Source organism: Sapajus apella, unplaced genomic scaffold, assembly GCF_009761245.1.
Source record: "Sapajus apella isolate SASKATOON/1434 unplaced genomic scaffold, GSC_monkey_1.0 scaffold10, whole genome shotgun sequence".
NCBI lineage: Eukaryota > Metazoa > Chordata > Mammalia > Primates > Cebidae > Sapajus > Sapajus apella.
Window position 1 is genome coordinate 17,110,653 of NW_022436950.1, and position 17,447 is coordinate 17,128,099.

At 41.0% G+C, this 17,447-nt stretch overlaps 1 protein-coding gene and 1 non-coding gene across 4 annotated transcripts in view; both read right to left on the reverse strand.

Moving 5' to 3' along the window:
- SGPP2 (sphingosine-1-phosphate phosphatase 2) overlaps positions 1-17,447 on the reverse strand; it is a 258,416-nt gene that overhangs the window by 42,784 nt on the left and 198,185 nt on the right. The window lies entirely within an intron of this gene.
- LOC116552037 lies at positions 13,678-13,785 on the reverse strand. The gene has a single exon (XR_004269163.1). It is a non-coding gene; the product is annotated as a U6 spliceosomal RNA (small nuclear RNA).

The following is a 17,447-nucleotide window of genomic DNA, read 5'->3' on the forward strand; positions in this document are numbered from 1 at the left end:
TACTGTTGCAGAAGAGAACTATTTCTCCATTTAATTATCAGTTAAAGAGTATAATGATTTACTTTGGGCAGTATGGCCATTTTCATAATATTGATTCTTCCTAACCATGAGCATGGAACGTTTTTCCATCTGTTAGTGTCCTCTCTTATTTCCTTGAGTAGTAGTTTGTCGTTCTCCTTGAAGAGGTCCTTGTTAGTTGTATTCCTAGGTATTTTATTCTCTTTGTAACAATTATGAATGGGAGGTTGCTCATGATTTGGCTCTCTGTCTGTTATTGGTGTATAGGAATGCTTGTGATTTTTGCACATTGATTTTGTATCCCCAGACTTTGCTGAAATTGCTTATCATTTTAAGAAGATTTTGGGCTGAGACGATGGGGTCTTCTGAACATACAATCATGTTGTCTGCAAATAGAGACAATTTGACTTCCTCTTTTCCTAGTTGAATACCCTTTATTTCTTTTTCTTGCCTGATTGCTCTGGCCAGAACGTCCAATACTATGTTGAATAGGAGTGGTGAGAGAGGGCACCCTTGTCTTGTGACCGTTTTCAAAGGGAATGCTGCCAGTTTTTACCCATTCAGTATGAATTGGCTGTGGGTTTGTCATAAATAGCTTTTATTATTTTGAGATACGTTCCATCAACCTTCTTCACAGAACTGGAAAAAAACACCTTAAACTTCATATGAAACCAAAAAAGATCCTGCGTAGCCAAGACAATCCTAAGAAAAAAAAAAAAACAAAAAACAAAAAACAAAAAAAAAAAACTGGAGGCATCATGCTACCTGACCTCAAACTATGCTACAAGGCTACAGTAATCAAAACAGAGATATAGACCAATGGAACAGAACAGAGGCCTCAGAATTAACGCAACACATGTACAGCCATCTGATCTTTGACAAACCTGACCAAAAAAAAAGCAACGGGGAAAGGATTTCCTGTTTAATAAATGGTGTTGGGAAAACTGGCTAGCCGTATGCAGAAAGCAGAAACTGGACCCCTTCTTTGCACCTTATACAAAAATTAACTTCAGATGGATTAAAGATTTAAACATAAGACCTAGCACCATAAAAACCCTAGAAGAAAACCTAGGCAATACCACTCAGGACGTGGGCACAGGCAAGGACTTCATGACTAAAACACCAAAAGCAATGGAAACAAAAGCCAAAATAGACAAATGGGATCTAATTAAACTAAGAGCTTCTGCACAGCAAAATAAACTATTATTAGAGTGACCACCAGCAACCAATAGCATGGGAAAAAATGTTTGCAATCTACCCATCTGACAAGGGCTAGTATTCAGAATCTACAAAGAACTAAAACAGATTTATAAGAAAAAAACAACCCCATCAACAAATGGGCAAAGGATATGAACAGACATTTCTCAAAAGAAGACATTTATGCAGCCAACAAACGTATGAAAAAATGCTCATCATCATTGGTCATTAGAGAAACGCAAATCAAAATTACATTGAGAAACCATCTCACGCCAGTTAAAATGATGATCATTAAATAATCTGGAGACAACAGATGCTGGAGAGGATGTGGAGGAATAGGAACACTTTCACACTGTTGGTGGGAGTACAAATTAGTTCAACCATTGTGGAAGACAGTATGGCGATTCCTCAAGGATCTAGAACCAGGAATTCCATTTGACCCAGCAATCCCATTACTGAGTATATACCCAGAGGATTATAAATCGTTTTATTATAAAGACACATGCACATGTATGTCAGTTGTGGCACTGTTTACAATAGAAAAGATGTGGAACCAACTCAACTGCCCATGAATGATCGACTGGATAAAGAAAATGTGGCACATATACACCATGGAATACTATGCAGCCATAAAAAAGGATGAGTTCATGTCCTTTGCAGGGACATGGATGAATCTGGAAACCATCATTCTCAGCAAACTGACACAAGAACAGAAAACCAAACACCGCATGTTCTCACTCATAAGTGGGTGTTGAAAAATGAGAACACATGAAACAGGGAGGGGAACATCACACACTGGGGCCTGTTGTGAGGTGGGGGAGCTAGGGTAGGGATAGCAGGGTATAGGAGTATTGGGGAGGGATAACATTAGGAGAAATACCTAATGTAGATGACGGAGGGGATGCAGCAAACCACCATGGCATGTGTATACCTATGTAACAGTCCTGCATGATCTGGACATGTACTCCAGAACAACTTAAAGTATAATAAAATAAAAATAAAAATAAAAAAATAATATGATTAACTCAAGGTGTGGCTTGCCCTGAGTGAAGGGCTTTTCTCTGTATTGTTGAAGGGGCCACCTTCCTTAAGTAACCCAAATAAATTCCATCATCCTTCATACTTCTTCGGGCTGAGGTCCCAAAGGCCTGCACATAAAAGCAAAAACCCAAAAGGAGGCAACACAGGAAGTAATCAAAGATCATTATCACCTTGGCAAACTGGCTGGGGGCTTCCACACGGTGTCGAGCGATGGCGTGGAACTGTAATCATAATAAAAGCTAAGTCGTCTGCAGGATGAACAGAGCACCAAGAGGCCCTTTTCAAATTACACCCACCATATAAAAAAAAATTAGAAAAATCCCAATATCTTTCTTCCTTCCCTTGGCTACACTCATAGTCCCCTCCACCATGGAGAAATAGCCCAAATGATGCACTGTTAACTAACGGGAGTGTATGATCATTTCTCATGTCTCACGGGATAGGAACGCTGCAAATCACTGGGATTTACAGTCTATCTATAAGTTTGTTTCCAAAAAGTCAGGAACTGGTTATATCACTGACTGTCGGAGGCAAAAGAACAATGATTTGTAACCCAAAGACCACAGCCTCTCTACCAGTACATACCTATTCTGCTTCTTAATTTATCCAAATGAATCTCATTCTCTTTTTTTCTCAGGTTACCAATACGATGACTTGGATGAACAGACACCAGACAGCCATCCACTCCTAGGTGTATCCCTAGGAGAACGGAAAGCACATTTCCTCACTGGAGCTTGTACATAAATGTTGTTAGCATTTGTTAGCATCATTCTTGTCAATCTCCAAAAAGTTTAAACAACCTAAGTGTTTATCAACGATAGGCAGATAAACAAACTGTGTTATATCTTTACAATGGAATATCATGTGGCCATAAAAAGAAAAGAAGTACTGATACATGCTACCTTAGTACAGCTACATCAGTACCTCTAGTATTGATACACGACTGCCACATGGGTAAGCCTTGAATGGTAATGCTGAGTGAAAGGAGTCAAACATGAAGGACACACATTGTATGATTCTACTGAATCTAAGTGAGGACATATGTATAATACATGAGAATAGATATCTATCCTTAAAAAACTCAAAGTCTATTATCTTAATCCTGTAGATCCATCTGGAGTTCAATAGGGGACACTGAGTGCCCTGCTGAGAGATTAAGATGTCACATCTGATGAGAAAATTGCTCATCCCTACCATCCCACCAATGAATAGTCCAGAATGCTAGGATTGGTGTCGTTTACTTGTCATTGGATGAACATCACATGCAAATGACTCCCACTGAAGGAATGGGCATTTTCAGTCCTAGGAAATGTAGAACACACTCAGACACAAAAATCATGCATAAGCTCACCCTTCTTCAAACAAATGAACAGTCAATCAACCAACAGCACAAATCTGGGAGCAACTCTAAATGTTCATGACAGGACACTGGTTAAATAAGTTATGTAACTGTTAAAAAAGAATTATGAGGTATACTGTTAAATGAGAAAGCAAGAGGCTGAAGAGTACATTTTGCTGCCATTTGCATTTTGAAAAGGTATTCACATATCAATGCGTGTAGGTGCATAGGAAACTGAATAGTAGATTCACTGGGGGATTAGAATTGAAGTCGGGAATGGGCAGGAGACACACTTTGCAAACACACCTGGTGTGATGTTTCAATTTTTTTTTTCTGGTGTTTTGTTTTTGTTATTTTGGGACGGAGTTTCACTCTTGTTACCCAGGCTGGAGTGCAATGGCGCGATCTCGGCTCACCGCAACCTCCGCCTCCTGGGTTCAGGCAATTCTCCTGTCTCAGCCTCCTGAGTAGCTGGGATTACAGGCACGCGCTACCATGCCCAGCTAATTTTTTGTATTTTTAGTAGAGACGGGGTTTCACCGTGTTGACCAGGATGGTCTCGATCTCTTGACCTTGTGATCCACCCGCCTCGGCCTCCCAAAGTGCTGGGATTACAGGCTTGAGCCACCGCGCCTGGCGATGTTTCAATTTTTCGTGCAAAAACAAATAAAAATTTACTTCAGATAGCAACAGAAGCATTGCTAAGAAAATTCTTTTCTACTAGATTCCTCCCTCACATTGCTAGAATTTTAATTGTCAGTCCTCCTGACCATGAAAAGACTAAGAAATAATGTTACAAGATCAAAAGCTTTATCTTTATAAAGTCCTGATGGCAAAAATGTAATACATGTTAGTCATGTCCCAGGTCCAACTTTCTCATCTGATTAAAACCACAAATGATTCCAATCTCTAAGTGTGATACCACCAATCTTAAAGATATTCTCAGAATATGCAATCTGGACAGAAGTCTGTCTTCAGTCTTGGCTGACTGATTACTAACCAAAGACTCTTTCTTCTTTTACTTGCATCCAAAACAGTAAAACCAGCACCAAGACCTTTTCATAGGTTATAAACTCTAACAAACTCAGGAAAATCAAAGCAAGCCATTTGCGCCAACAGCTGAATTCTACATCAATCACCTTCACTAAATCACCAAGCATTATCCTTGATCTTTATTAATGACTAGTTCTTCCAGACTTTCAAGATGGAGTCAGAATAGTTTAAGTGGAATATGAGTGGACCCGTACTGGGACACTTTCTGTGGGTCTCCTACAAAGCTGGAGTTGGAGGTTTTCTCTATGCTCCCAGATCACCCTGCCCAAGTGTTTTTCAAACGCATTCATTCACAAACCACCTTCCAGATTCTGCCACACTAATGGACCACCCATGTTATTATTTCTTTAACACTGATCTTTAAATTGGCTTATTTCCTTTTGAAATCATGATCTGATTGTTAGTTAAGTTTTGTAATATACAATTGGCCCTTGAGCAACTTGAGTGTTGGGAGTGCCAATGTTCCATGCAGTTGAAATCCATACATAACTTTTGACTTTCCCAAACTTAACTACTAACAGCATCTGTTTACTAGAAGCCTTACCAATAACATAAACAACTAATGAACACACATTTTGTATATGTCTTATATACTGTATTCTTGCAATGAAGTAAGCTAAGCCAGAAAAGTTATTAAGAAATCATAATAAAGAGAAAACACATTTCCAGTACTGTGTTGTATTTATCAGTGTATCATCTGTTTACAAGATGAATCATCTGTATGAAATGGTGGCAGTCTCAGAGGGAAGATCTCAACCTATGGTACATCTGAAGCAGTTCAACTTTTTCTTGTAATTTCGTAGCTTTTCTCTGCCTCTTGGCAGCACTTTCAGCATCATTAGTGGCACTTTGAATGGGCCCCATGGTGTTTTTCAAAGTTTAGCGTGTTGCACTAAATACGATGAAAAATACATGAGAACTGCGAGAGATCACTTTTTACTGTGATGCAATTTACTGGAGAGACAACTGTTCACATGGAGATGATTAGTGTTACTCAGTGATTTAAATGGATACTCACAACACTTGTGCTCACCACAATAACAACAGGAGGTAGCCATGAAATTATTACAGTAGTTCAGTATGCACTATAATTATGCTGTTATAATTTAATACTGCATCTTTACATTTGTTTAATTTCCTAGACTGTGGCTGGTGTCATGAATAGTTTTATTTGTTTATGTGCCTAAGTTTTGGTGAATTTTAACTACTTTTTCTTGTTTTTGAGACAGAGTTTCACTCTGCAGCCCAGGCTAGAGTGCAGTGGTGTGATCACGGTTCACTGCAGCCTTGACCCCCAGGACTCAGATGATTCTCCTACCTCAGCCTCCCAAGTAGCTGGGACTACAGGTACCCGCCACCACATCCAGCTAATTTTTGTATTTTTTGTAGAGATGGGGTTTTGCCATGTTGCCCAGTCTTGTCCTGAAGTTTTGAGCTCAAGCAATTCACCCTCCTCGGCCTCCCAAAGTGCTGAGATTACAGGTGTGAGTCACCGGGCCTGGCCTAAATTTTAACTTTTCATGATAGATTCGTACATATTTTATGGTAGTAAATGATAACATAAATAGTACTGACATATGTTTTCTGCATTTATGACATATCTTTTTCTTAACTGTTCCAACATTGCTAGGCGACACCTTTCATCTGTGAGTTTTTCCAAATTGTTGCAAATTTACAGAAAAGTTTTCAATACACTTATTTTTAAAAATTCGTGTATAAGTGGACCCACTTGATTTAACCCATGTTGTTTAAAGATCAACTGTATATTCAATCCAAGATGTACATATATAAACTAAACCACAACAAGCTCATCTCACATACTTGGCACTTTGGGAGCCATAGCTGTTCTTTTACAATTATGCAGTTACGTATATCCACTCATCTTCATATGATTATCTCTAGTTCAGATGATGGTTGTTTAATCTCCTAGCTCTTTCAATAAATCGAGGTCCTAAATGAAAGAGTGATTGAACGCATGCATGTGTGAGTGCCTGTAAGCAAGCAGTAAATATAAATATCCCTCACTATCCAAACTTCTGCTTTCTGGAATCAGAAGCTGAATGTATTTAGATAAACTTTTGTATAAATTGTTTGCTATTGAAACTCACGTTACTTGCGCTCTAAAATTCAGGAACCAAATGGCTTTGAACAACTTGTAAGACTTGCTGTCCAACCTTGCTTGCTTCCTGGACCTGGCCTAAAATGTATTACTTTCACTTTCACATTTAAAACCCATGCAGCTCTGTCAGTTCCTCTCCAACAAATAGAAGCCTCACCTTTTTGTGCAGTGCCAGCCTCCTCACCCTGTCATGGTGGCAAAAAATCGGATTACATGGGTTTGTCCATTCTGGGTGCCTAGTTAACAGGCTGCTTCCAAAATGGATATTGCAGCCATCAATGTCTCCTTTCTTGACCTCAATAGCAGGAACTACATGTCCAGAAATGATTCTACCCATGGCAAGTTCAATGGCACCATCACGGCTGATACAAGTGCAGTCAATTTGAAATCCTACATTCATTTTCCAAGTTCAAGAACCTCCCAATACCAAATGGGGTGACGTGATGTTGAATACATCCTAGAGCCCACTGTATTCTTTACCATCTAAGACAAGGCTAGCATTCACTTGAAAGGTGGAGGCAAAGGGTTATTATTCCTACTGGCTTCGCCAATGCCTCTATATGCTCAGAATGGGAGAGAACTGTGAAGATGACAACTCCTTTGAAATTGTCAGCAATGTCACCTGCATACCAAATGCTTGGTTCTCCTGGCAGAAGTCATCAATGATGACTGTGGTAACATGGAGGAATCTCAGACCATGGTCCATGCCATCACTGCTTCCCACAGATCATGCTTCTCTAGCAAGCTGTAGTGTCATGTCAGTGGTCATTATCCCTGAATCCCTGGCCCAGCCAAAACTGTGTACAGGATAATCCCATAGTTGAATGGAGAGTTCACTGACTTGGCCTTCCAAGTCAGTGGAAAGCTTGTGGAGAATGTGATTTGCCATCTGGAGAAAGGTACCAAATATAATGACATCAAGGAGTCAAGAAAGGAGGCATCAAGGGTCCCTGGAAGAGCATCCCAGGCTATACTCAGGACCGGTTGGTTGCCTTTGTGGCAACCACTATCCCATTTTTGATCTGGGGAGGGTATTGCACTCAATGATCATTTAATCAAGCTGATTTTCTGGTATGACCACAAATTTGGCCATAGAGACTGACTGGGGGGATCTGTCTTATGATCTGCATGGCCTCTAAGGAGTAAGAGTCCTGGAGCACTCAACCCAGCAAAAGTATGAGAGGGAGAGTGAGGCCCTCGGTCACTGAGGAATCCTTGCCCCAATTCCATCCCAACACATTGAGAACCTTCCTTTCTCTTTATATGGGTCCCATTTAAGACCCATGAAGAAGGAAGGACCTGAGAGTCTTCCCTTGTTGAGTATCATTGGTGTCATCAACAAAATTTCCATGTGCACACTAGGAGTGCAGGTAAGAAAATAAAACACATGGAGACACACAAAATAGACATTATAATCACTAGCATTATAATCCCACACACTATACTGGAAAAAAAAACCCATGCTGTCCTGTAATTTATACACTGATTCAAAGCAATTATTACCAGGGACCTGAGACCTCTGTCATCTCACCTCAGGAACAGCCCTACAAGTGAATCTTACGTGTCCCTTGAAGGTGGACTTGAATGCTGAAGGTAAGTGAACCTGTATAAATAAATCTATGCTCTTAACGCTTTAAAACAAGAATGCACCATGCTCTATTCCTTTTATTTGAGCCTTAATATGTTTGAATATTTCATAACATATGTAATAAAATTAAACATTCATTATTATTGTTATTATTCAGAGACAGAGTTTTGCTCTTGTTGCCAAAGCTAGAGTGCAATGGTGCGATCTCAGCTCACCGCAACTTCTGCCTCCGTCTGCCTCAAATGACTCTCCTGCCTCAGCCTCCCAAGTAGCTGGGATTACAAGCCGCACCACCACGCCTGACTAATTTTGTATTTTTAGTAGAGACGGGTTTCTCCATGTTGGCCAGGCTGATCTCAAACTCCCGACCTCGTGTGATCCACCCGCCTTGGCCTCCCAACGTGCTGGGATTCTAGACGTGAGTCACAGCGCCTGGCCTCATCATCATTTTAATATATAGCTTTAGCTACAACAGAAGGACTTTCTGATCATCCCTCATCCTTGGCAACAATGCTCTTGGTTTTTACCCTTTTGGGTTCTATTATTTGGCTGTTTATCCTGAATGGGCGACATAATCTAAAGAGATCTTTTTATCAGGAACATATGGTTTCTGTATTTCCTTAGGCCTCTCAAAGAAGAGCCTTCCATAGCAGGTGATTTGAATAAAAGGGTAGTCTAGGTGATGTCCTCAGAATGGGTAACTTTCTTCAATTAGAAATAAACTAGCTGCATATTAATTAACAACCAGTTTAAAACTAAGACGTAGAATACTTCAACTTCTTATTTCTTCCAATTCATATTTTTTAAAGGCAATACAACTCTCGAATTGAAGCAGTGTTAAAGGATAGAATTTTGTACTCAGAGTGAATGTTCTCTCAGGAATGGTGCCAATTCCATGCAAACCATTCCGGATGTTAGCCTCCAAGGTGAGCTGCCATTCCCCCGGCACTGTTGGCTTTAGCAACAGCAAGCTAGAGCTTCTCAGCATGATGCATTGATAATAAGCAGCTGCTGCCTTTATCTAAATCATCACTTACATGTGTATCTGTTCAGGAGCCATTTAGATGTTAGAAATCAACATTGTGAACAGCAGCTTATCTACAGCGCATATTATAAAAAAAATAGGTTGAGTGTCCTTAATCTGAAAACCCATAATCCCAAATCCGCCATCTTTTGAACGCTGACATGACACTTAAAGGAAATACTCATGGGAGTTATTCACATTTTAGATTTTCAGATTAGGAATGCTGAATGCAAATATCTTGAAATCTGAAATACAAAAAAAATTCAAAAACCAAAATACTTCTGTCCCAAACATTGTGAATAAGGGATAATCTGTATGGAGTATGCCTGGTAACGTTTAAGGAAAGCAGTAGTCTTTGTCTTCAAAGGATCCTGGCTATCTGCAAATTACTCCAGAAAGTCACTCTTATTTTTCCTCCAGTGGTGTTAAGAACAGCAAATGATCAACCCCAAACCCTAAGGTCTGAGTCCTTTGTCCCCAAAGGCTGATATTGCTAGCTCTATTTCACACACAGAGGGGGAAGCACCATTTTATGGTGAGACGCTTTGCTGTGAAGCAGTCCGTGAGCAAGAAGGGGATATGGTTAGGTTAAATCTAAATTATAAACTTCTGTAATTTTCTCAAGACATTTTAATGTATACATCCCGATTTCTGGTGGTTTAAAACAATTTAATTGGGCAAATTTCCCAATTTATCTAGGTCAATTTCCTTATTTCACACATATTTTGCAAAACCAATTCAATCACTTGTATTTTATGAGTGCGCCTAACAAATGGGAAAACTTGTGAGGGTGGCATAGGAACATCTGTTTAGACCTTTCTTAAAGCTCTGGTCATTCTAGTGGTACCCAGGTAAACTTGGGTTTTACCATAAAGATTGAGAAAGCATTTGTCTTAAAGATGCTAACCATAAAGGCAAATGTTCTTACCTGTCTCCTCCTTCCTCCCCCATCATCAAACATCCAAACGCTTAACAAAACAAAAACAACTCTGTAGACTATTTGGATTTTTCTAATATGTCTCACAATTTGTGGGGAAAAAGTTTAGTTGAGATTAGTTCAAAAGTTTAAAGTGAGATTCAGGCTCAGTATATCCTGGAGCAGTAATCTAGCTTCAGAGTATCTATTCTTGACTTACCCTGAGACAACAGAAAATGTGAATGCACCTCTCTCACCTGTCCTTCTATGGCAATGTCTGTTTATGAGGAAGTCTCCTGATGAGATGAGATTAGGCCTACCATTTTGCTGACCAAGAGTCTGATTTTAGGCTCAAGGTCCTTAACAACAAATACCTAATTTTTCCAGCAACTGCCCACTCTTCCTACACATTTGGTCAGAGTTGAGTCATTTAATTTTAAGCTTCTGTAAAAGGATGGCTTTTGAAGTTTGAGAACCTCCCTATGTAGTGAGCTGTTAGAGCTGGAGGTCACCTCAGTGGGTCTGTCAGAGGTTTTTATTCTTACTAGAATTCAGAAAAGATCTGAGTGGTGATCACTCAAAAGAAATACGAAAGATTTCTTTCTGGAGGGATTAAAGACTCCAAGGGGCCAAGCCGCAGCAAACTCATCTGTCCAGGTTCGGAATGACAGTTACTGGCCTCCTCTCCCATGAACAGTCACCTGTACTGCAAAAAGGAGACCTGGATTTATGGGGCGGGCTCAAGTGACTCCTGCTCTAGCCCTAACTAAGCGTCCTTGGTTGGAAAGTCCAAAGGTCACAGGCTTTCTTTTTGTCTGAATTTGGTTCTTTTTACAAAAGCCCAAATCTCTCCACTTGTCTTCTGGCGGGGAGCCAAACGGTGATAAGAACAGCAGATGATCGGCCCCAAAACCTCAGGTGTGAGTTATTTGTTCCCAAAGGCCAACCTTGCTAGTTCTATTTCATACATGTAGGGAGAAGCACCATTTCATGGTGAGATGCTTTGCTGCGAAGCAGTCCATGAGCAAACTGAATTACCAGTTAAGATGCTTGGAAGGAAATGGAGAGCTGAGGAAGTGCATGAGCATAAAAACTCAATATGAAGGCTAACAAAGTTATGGGAACCATAATCACAGGATGCAGGGAAGAAAATTCACTTAAGACAAGGCAGACGATACCAGTTTTCACTGAAGGCGCCCTGGATGTGTATCCGCTAATCTGGGGAAACAGCCAAATGGACTCTTTCATTTCTTCACACAATATATGTTTCCATCTCAGTTTGACATCACAGGCTATGCTCTCCACACTGGGAAAAGCCAATTCCATACTCTTTCCAAACAACTGCCAAGATGGTGACCATGAGCAGGTTGGCTTCCAACACTGTGTGGCAAACTAAGTCCACTGTCTTCTTAAACACCCTCAAACTGGCTGTATTTCTAACAACACCCCCACTTACTCCTCATCGCTCCCTCCTTTTTTTCTGGTTATCGCTTCTCCTCCTTTAAAATTGAAAATGAAGACACCCAGCTGTAAGTCAGAATCAAGACCATCATGTCTTGACTGTTTCCCTCCGTGCTTCCAGCCCCCACTCACCCCGCTTCCATCCCAGTGGAACCACCACCACTGAGAACCACAGTCTCACATCTCACTGTATCATAATACTGGCTCCTACTTTATGATTTAACCTCTCTCATAGGAAATTTCTAAACCTTCTTCCTTACATGACAGAGTATCTGAGCCCTGAAGCTCAGGTGGTGGTTTGCATACCTCTGGGATGAACACCACTCAGCCAGACCCACTGAAAGAACAATTCTTTTGACCTTAATGAATAATTATTCCTACTGGTTATACCCTTCTGCCAACCAAAGGGTTCAGCTGTACTTCTAGTGAGGCCCAAAATGAGAACTTCACCTTGTAAGTTCCAGTCCAGAGTGCAGGCATCCTGACTCTTCAGGCCTTCTGCCTGGGGACCTCTGGTCCAGTCAGTTCCATGGATGGCCTCATTTAGGGTAAACATGAAGACATTTAGAGCTCAACCACAAACAGGCAACTCACCATCTCCTTAACAAAAAGTTTCTAAAAACGCAGATAGCACTGAATTGGAAATGCTTCCAGCCCATCATCTCTGGATATTGTTTCCTTTACATTTTGGCTGCAATGATGTCTTTCTTCAGAAAGGCTGCCTTTCCCCCAATGTCCCAACTTGTGTTTCCCCTAATGTCCCCTCTTTTCTTCTTCCTCCTCCTCTTTGGCAATAAGTCTTCATTATAAGTTTTCTCCCAGTTAGGGAAGAACACATTGTCCTCCCCTGGGGTTAGATGACTCTCCTCCTGAAGAGCCAGTCTTTGAGTAGGAGGGGAGAAGAATCCCAGAGTCCTCTGCCTGACGCCAGTTCACTGCAGGGAGCAGGGGAGCAGGCTGGCCAAGCACAGGCAAAGGGTAGGAGAGAAAGCAGGGAGCCATTGATTTTCCAGTTGCCCAGTGAGTGATTAACTCTGCTCCATTCGGAGGGGAGATTGCTCACACCGTCAACACCTCCTAAACCTTCATGTAACCTCCCAATGACCCTTTTTAATGAGAGGCTTGACTGGAGCCTGTCAGAATCTGTCTTCAGGGCAGTCACATCCCTACTTCTCTGTGCAATGTCCACTTTCCACTGTAAGGCTGAGGCTCAGCAATGCTGACAATGGAAGTCTCTTTACAGAACCCATGTTTGATGAAATGTCTTAACAGATTTGAATGATAGCACATGTTTTGTTTTAAAGATGGAAAGACCAATTCAAAGACAGCTTTGCAGTTGTTTAAAATTTAGCTATCTTCTCTGAAGCCTTGCTTGCTGGATTATTTAGACTTTTGGTTTCCACTGATTTCCATATGAACACAGAAATCAACTAGAAAGGATGATGATACACATTAAACATTCTAGGCTTCCCATAAACAATTTAAATATGAGCTATAAGTAAATTAAGTAAAGTCGGTCCTGTACCCAAACACCTTTGCTGAAAGGCCTTCTCTGACCACCTTACTTAACACACCATGCTTCTCATCACTTTCTCCTCATAACCTGTTTCTGTTTTTCTTTATACAACTTTATGCCCTGCCTGCATTTAGACTATATATTTTTATTTTATCAGCCTCATCTTCACCCTGAGTGGACATTCTGCCTTAGTGTGGCCCAGAGTCTGGAACAGTATCTGGCATTTTAAGTGCTCAAGTTTTTTTGTTGTTGAAAAAAAATTCATTCATTCATTCACTTTTAAAATGAATGAATGAATAAATGATGCTTCTCGAGATTCAGTGATCTTTTAGTAACTAATGATTTCTTTGGGCTGGGAGACCACACTGGCTTCTTCAAATGTCCCAGACATATTGACTGCGATTAAAAAATATGGAATGCTCCATGAATTGATGTGTTGCCCTTGCCGAGGGGCCCTGCCAATTTTCTCTGTATCGTTTTAATTTTTAGAATACGTGCTGCTGAAGTGAACACAGTTATTAATGTTAATAGCATCATGGTATACAGAGTTGAGAGCATCTCATACAACCTCTGCCTTTTACATATGAGAGAACCCAAGTCTAAATGGTGAAATGACAATCCATGATCTCAGGCTGAGTTGATGGTTGAGGCAATACCGAACTTAGGCTTCCCAAAGAGGCCACACCCTCTGCAATCACCAAAGGAGACTGAGAAGGGGTCCCATGTGAAGTAACCCAGGAGCATGTGGTCTCCTGGAAGCTTCTAGAAGAAAGCTACTTCTACCTCTGCTGAGTCACATTAGCTTCTCTCACTCCTCCACAAGGTAAACTTTTTCCCACTTTGAGGTTTTCTTGGTCTGGGACTCTCTCCCTCAGGGGTCTCATGAGGCTGGCTCCTCTCCATCAAGACTTAAGTTAAAGGAAACTGGCACAAGCTGCCCCTCCCCAAACACCTTCTCTAAAGTAGGTTTCTGCTCTTCCCTGATTATGTCCTAAACAGTAATTGTACAATACTTAATTCCTGTATTGATTACCTGTTAGTGTCTGTTTTGCCTATATGTCAACCCCAGAGCAGGACGGAGTCTGTCTCGTCCATTGCCTAATCTGTACCACTTGGCATAATATTTAGCACATAGTAGGTCCTTGCCAAGTGTCTGTTAAATGAATGAACAAAATAAATACATTTAAAGGTCATTGCTCACCAATTACAAGGTTAAGAAAGAAATCTGCCGGGCGCGGTGGCTCACACCTGTAATCCCAGCACTTTGGGAGGCCAAGGTGGGTGGATCACCTGAGGTCAGGAATTCGAGACCAACCTGGTCATCATGGTGAAACCCCATCTCAACTAAAAATACAAAAATTAGCTGGGTGTGGTGATGCACATCTGTAGTCCCAGCTACTCGGGAGGCTGAGGCAGGAGAATTGCCTGAACCCAGGAGGAGGAGGTTGAGGTGAGCTAAGATCACGCTATTGCACTCCAGCCAGGGTGACAGAGTGAGACTCTGTCAAATAAATAAATGAAGAAGAAGAAAGAAAGAGATCTGATGCTCTTTTCGAAAAGCAAATACAAGTTGGTTTCTGGTTCCAAAACTGAACAGTTCAGAAATGTAGCATTTCTATTTTCATCCTGCAAACACCTTCAAGGAACCTTGACCAAATTTATTTCCCAACTTTCCATCAGGGCTAATGGGGAGCCATTCCAGATGGAAACAATTTCATTCTAAAAACAATTCCTCTAGGATGCTACTGTAGTGCTTTACAGATGTTCTCCATGTATTTTTACCATCCTGAACTTCAATGACCTCTTTACATGGATGCTCCTGTAGGGGATATCTCTTAAATCACTGTTGTAGAAATGGCCTTTATTCATGTTACCCAGTATTTATTTATTGAATTGCCAGGTTGAAGAAGCAATAAGAAACCAACTGGGAGGGAATGCAGATACAGCAGTCAGAGTGGCTTTTCTAGAGATGACACCTGCACTGAGGCTTAGCTGAAGTAAAGGAGGCAGGGAGCAGGCAGGAATGGTGACAGCATGAATGGCAGAGTAACATCAGGAAAGGGGCATAAAGTAGAGTATGTATATGCCCCGTATGTAGGGGATGGTGACGGGGGGGGGTCTCACCAGAGACAGGAACAAACAGGGGAAAGGGCTAGGGGTGGAGATTTAGGCAGAAGTCTGACTGTGAGAAGCCTTGTACATAATTTAAGGTGCTTAGACATTACATATTTTTAAAAGTTCATATCTGCCTTTGAGATAGATCACTAAATGCTGTGGGGAGGATGGATTTGAGAGCATAAGAACAACTCAAGCGAGACTGATGAGAACATCTACTGCGATAGTGCAAAATAAAGATGATGCAGGCCTGAATGGAGGGAATGTTTCCAGAAACGTTTGGAATACAAAATTACCAGTGTCCGTATAGGATAAGTCTTTATTAAATGAATAAATGCAAAAACCCTGCCTCCCTGGAGAAAAAGACTGCTTACTACTTTGTAAAGTGTCTCAATTTTAGAAGAGAAGACCTCATGGACAGGAGCTGTTTTACGTCTGTGTTTCACATTGCTCTGTGTTCAGAGACATCTCCACAGGCAGGCACAGAAAGTGTAGGGTTGAATTTTTTGCTTTATTTATTTATTATCTTTGTCAAATAAAAAGCAAACCTGGATTTAGGTAAGGAGAGACATCATTCAAAAGAATTCTTGCACGAAGGGAGTGGGGCACCATATGACACAGAGACCAAGAGATCTGAAAATGTCTGTAATGTAAAGGAGAAAAGGGCTTTTCTACTACTTAGAGGAGAATGAACAAGGCTCAGGAGAACTGGATGTGTGGAAGTGGGATGGAAGGTGAAGATGGGTCAGGACAGTAAAACTATGTGTACACTGAGGTCAGCCTATTTGTAGAAGGGACTGTGTAGTAAGAATGGGTCAAAGTTCAGGGGTCTACAGATAGAGAGAAACTTAATTAAAATTTGGTCAAGTCAAGGTGGCAGGTACTTTGTCGACTGACCAGTGGGGACAGAGTTCAGTTAATCATTTATGAGACAAAGAATAGGAATTTGGAGGGTTTGTGTCTGGCCTTGTCACTAATAAACAAGGGAGGCATCTGTGGGTCTTATCTAAGCCCCAGGGAGAAGGGGGGTTCCTTGGAGTAAATCCTTTCCTGGAACACACAGAAGGGTAGAAGGATTATCTTCATGGTTTCTGTTTTCTAGCAGCTTAGATAACTCAAGTAAAATTCAACTAAGCCATTTTTCTTCTCATTTTTAAGCCGAGAGACCTTGCGGATACTCTCTAACCAGTTTTTCATTTGCAGGATAAAATGTAAATATAAAAGGATTTGGGTGCAAATACTTTTGTTTTTTATTTTTAGTGAGATGGCTTCATTTTATACACACACACACACACACACACACACACACATATATTTTATTGCACTTTAGGTTCTGGGGTACATGTGCAGAACGTGCAAGACTGTTGCATAGGTACATACATGGCAATGTGGTTTGCTGCCTGCATCCCCCCGTCACCTATATCTGGCATTTCTCCCATGTTATCCCTCCCCAACCTCTCTACCCCCCACTGTCCCTTCCCTATTCCCCCCCAACAGACCCCAGTCTGTGATGCTCCCCTCCCTGTGTCCATGAGTTCTCATTGTTCAACACCCGCCTATGAGTGAGAACAAGCGGTGTTTGATTTTCTGTTCTTGTGTCAGTCTGCTGAGAACGATGGTTTCCAGATTCATCCATGTCCTTACAAAGGACACGAACTCATCGTTTTTATGGCTGCATAGTATTCCGTGGTGTATATGTGCCACATTTTCCCTGTCCAGTCTATCGTCAATGAGCAATTGGGTTAGTTCCAGGTCTTTGCTATTGTAAACAGTGCTGCAATGAACATATGTTTGCATGTATCTTTATAATAGAACGATTTATAATCCTTTGCATGTATACCCAGTAATGGGATGGCTGCGTCAAATGAAATTTCTATTTCTAGGTCCTTGAGGAATCGTCACACTATCTTCCACAATAGTTGAACTAATTTACACTCCCACCAACAGTGTAAAAATGTTCCTATTTCTCCACATCTTCTCCAGCATCTGCTGTCTCCAGATTTTTTACTGATTGCCACTCTAACTGCCATGAGATGGTATCTCAATGAGGTTTTGATTTA